This window comes from Alexandromys fortis, unplaced genomic scaffold (genome assembly GCF_014885135.2).
Source record: "Alexandromys fortis isolate MF-2015 unplaced genomic scaffold, M_Fortis_MF-2015_v1.1 scaffold_210, whole genome shotgun sequence".
NCBI classification, from domain to species: Eukaryota; Metazoa; Chordata; class Mammalia; order Rodentia; family Cricetidae; genus Alexandromys; species Alexandromys fortis.
The window spans coordinates 1,031,740-1,035,934 of record NW_026068101.1 but is presented as its reverse complement, the minus strand read 5'-3'; the positions used below and the strand labels follow the sequence as shown (position 1 = coordinate 1,035,934).

Genomic DNA, 4,195 nt, shown 5'->3' with positions numbered 1-4,195 from the left:
TACTGCCTGGCCAATTATCTCCAGCCCCTTATTGGCTAACTCTCACATATTAATTTAACCCATCTCCATTAATGTGTATCGCCACTAGACTGTGGCTTATCGGCATGAGTCTAACCAGCGTCCACCTTGGGCAGGAAAACCATGGCATCTGCCACACTTCCCTTCTTCCCAGCATTCTGTTCTGTCTACTCTGCCCACCTAAGGGCTGCCCTATCAAAAGGTCAAGGCAGTTTTCTTTATTCAACCAATGAAAGCAACACATAGAAAGACCTCCTATACCACATTCATTCCCGGCCACCCAAACACAAAATAACCACAGAAACTGTAGTAATTATAACACTGCTCAATTTATTAGTTCGGGCTTCTTATTAACTAACTCTTACATATTAAATTAACCCAATCGGTGAGGTCGCGCGCGGTGTAGCCAAGATGGCCGCGCCTGCAAAGGTTACGTGGTATTCCATGAGACCATTGCTGCGGGTGGTCCAGGATCGGGACCTCGGGGCGCGGCGCTGGGTCTGGGCGCTGCCGTGCAGCCCGGTGAGAGTGCTGCTTCCCTCTGGACAGGTGGAGGAACGGAAGCGTGCTCCTGACAAGCAGCCTCGCAAGGCGGTCCCTGAGGCCGCTTCTCAGGAGCAGTGACTTAAACACCCTCTTGAGACATCCCCATCCCAGACACCTCACTCCTGGGAAGAAACAGGGCTTCGCTATGACAAGGCCATTCCCGGGGACAGGAGGCTAAGCAGTGTCATGACAATAGTTAAGTCCAGGTCTTTTCGGGAAAAGCAAGGGAAGATCCTCCTGGAAGGTCGCAGGCTGATTGCAGACGCTCTCAAGGCTGGAGCTGTGCCGAAGGTATTCTTTTTCAGCCGTCTGGAATACGTCAAGGAGTTGCCGGTGGATAAACTGAAAGGTGTCAGCCTCATTAAAGTGAAATTTGAAGATATCCGACCTAGTAACGCCGCAAGGAATAATGGGGATTTTTTGCCAAACCTGACCCTGTTAAGATGACATATCCAAAGACTCAACTTCACCATTCACTGCCTTTAGTGTTCATTTGTGACAATCTCCGTGACCCTGGGAACCTGAGGACAATTCTGAGTTCTGCAGCTGGAGCAGGCTGCAGTAAAGTCTTACTCACCAAAGGCTGTGTGGATGCTCGGGAGCCTAAAGTGATCCGGGCAGGCATGGGAGCACATTTCCAGGTGCCCATTGTAAACAATCTGGAATGGGAAACAGTGCCCAATCACTTGCCCCCTGACACCCGAGTCCATGTGGCGGACAACTGTGGTCTCCATGCTCAGGTTCAGACATCTAATAAAGCTAGTGACTGTGACTGGACATGTGATCGGCGATTCCTGAAGTTTCACAAGTATGAAGAAGAGGACCTAGACACTGAAACCAGAAAAGACTGGCTTCCCAAACTCGAGGTCCAGGGTTACGACTTGGACTGGACAGAAGCGCCAGCACCTGTGCTGATAGGTGGGGAGACACATGGAGTGAGCCTGGAATCCCTGCAATTGGCTGAGAGTACTGGGGGCAGGAGACTGCTGATCCCTGTTGTACCTGGAGTGGACAGCCTGAATTCAGCCATGGCTGCGAGCATCCTGCTCTTTGAAGGGAAAAGGCAGCTGAGGATAAAGGTAGAAGACTTGAGCAAGGACAGGAGTTACCACTGAAGGACCACAGAAATCCTTAGTGGGAGGGTGTCTCCAGCGCCTGCTGCACTGGAATGATGTTAGGAGGCCTGCCAAGGTGCACTGGAATGATGTTAGACATTGCCACCATTATGTGATTACTGGTGTAATGTCAGTTAGTTTCTGCTGTTCCTCATTAACAAAGGTTAAAAAAAAATTTAATTGAAAAAAAATAAATTAACCCATTCCTATTATTTTATATTTTACTGTGATGCTTGTGGTTTAACAGAAAGGTTCCTGGGTGTCTGTTTCCTTTGGCGTCTCTCTGACTCTGCCTACTCTCTCACTATATCTTTTCCAGCCTGACTACATTCTGCCCTGTCATGGACCCAAACAGCTTCTTTTTTCACCAAATGAAACAATAAGGTGCATTTCATATGTACCTTATAAGAATTCAATGAGTGGCCCAAGCCAGAGACCTCTATGGGACCAGCCACAAGTCAGGAACCTCCGAGGGAGCAGGCCCAAACCAGAGACCTTTGCAGGACTGGGTCCAAGTCAGGGACATATGTTGGAACAGGCCTGAGCCAGCAAACTCTGCCAAAGCAGGCCTGCAGCAGTAACCTTCACAGGAGCAGGTACAAAGGAACTACTCCAGGGAGCAGAGCAGAGCCACAGACCTCTGTGGGAGCAGGCCTGAGCCAGTAACATCAGCCAGAGCAGACCCAAGTCAGCAACTTCCACAGGAGCAGGTATATGAGGAAGGAGGCATGAGCCAGAGACCTCTGCCCCATGCAAGCAACTTCCATGAGAGCAGGCCTGAGTGACCCCAGAATTATAGAGCAACCCCAGGGAGTGCTGAGTGACCTCCAGGAACACTGAGTGACCTCTCGGGTGACTGAAACCATGGCCCTGACTGCATCACAAAGAGTAACCATCTGAGCCTTGGATCCACTGGCACCTGGATGATTGATCACAAAAGACAGCCCCAACTACACAAATCAGAAGAAAAGATGGGTAGACAAGGTAAGAACACACTCAACACCACAAAGAGAGATACAACACCAACAAAAACAAGTGGCCCACCAACAGCAAGAGTTGAACACCACAATGAAGCAGAAGACAATGAACTAAAATATAACTTTAGGAGAATGTTTGAAGTGAAGTCCTTAAAGAGGAAATGAAAAATTTCCACAAAGAAATGGAGGAAAAGACAAGTAAAGAAGTGGAAGAAATCAACAAATTCCTTAAAGAAAACCAAAAAAAAAAAAAACCAAACAGGGGAAATAAATGCTTAAAGACTTGAAGAGATAATAAAGAAAACATAAACCAAGGGAATTATAAAAATGAAAATTATGAGAAAATGATCAGGAACCACAAATGCAAGCATAAACAGAATACAAGAGATGGAAGATACAATAGAGGAAATAGACTCATCAGTCAAAGAAAACATTAAATCTAACAAAAGCTTAACCCAAAATATCCAGGAAATATAGGACACTATGAAAAGCCCAAAGCTAAAAATAAGAGGGATAGAAGAAGGAAAATAAGTTCAACTCAAAAGCACAGAAAATATATTCAACAATATCATAGACTAAAACTTTCCCAATCTAAAAAAAAAAAAGATATGCATGAAGAAACAAGAAGTTTAGAGTGCACCAAATAGACTTGATTTTTAAAAAGTCCCCTCACCAAATCATAATAATAACTAAATATATAGAATAAAGAAAGAATATTAAGAACAACAAAGGAAAAAGGCCAAGTAACATATAAAGGCAGACTTATCAGAATTACACGTGATTCCCAATGGAAACAATGAAAGCCAGAAGATCCCAATTAAACGTTATGCCAGCCCAGACTGCTATATCCAGCAAAACTTTCAATCATCATAGACACAAAACAAGATATTCCATGACAGAATCAGATTTAATGAATACCTAGCCACAAACCCAACTCTACACAAAGTACTAGAAGGAAAACTCCAACCCAAGAAAGTTAGCTATATCCACAAAAAAAAAACAGACCATAGATGATCTCACAGCATCAAGTCCCAAAGAAGGAAAAAACACACACAATAACATCACCAACAACGAAAAGTAAAATAACAGAAACTAACAGTCACTGGTCATTAATATCCCTTAATATAAATGGACTCAACTCACCTGCATAAAAAGACACAGGTTAACAGATTGGATATGAAAACAGAATCCATCTTTCTGCTGCATAAAAGAAGCACAACTCAACCTCAAAGACAGACATTGCCTCAGATTAAAGGGTCGGGAACATTTTTTCCAATCAAATGGACCTAAGAAACAATCTGGTGTAGCTATCCTAATATCTAACAACACAGACTTCAAACTAAAATCAATCAAAGGAGACAAAGAAGAGCATTTAATATTAGTCACAGGAAAAGTTCATCAAGAGGAAATCTCAATACTGAACATCTATACCCCAAATGCAAGGGCATCCTCATATGTAAAAACAAACAAACAAACAAACCACTACTAAAGCTTAAATCACACATTAAACCCCATACACTAATATTGGGAGACTTCAAC

At 43.9% G+C, this 4,195-nt stretch overlaps 1 pseudogene; it reads left to right on the top strand.

The window, feature by feature from the left end:
* Positions 1-429: 429 nt before the first annotated feature.
* LOC126489546 (rRNA methyltransferase 3, mitochondrial-like) lies at positions 430-1,742 on the top strand (annotated as a pseudogene).
* Positions 1,743-4,195: the final 2,453 nt, after the last annotated feature.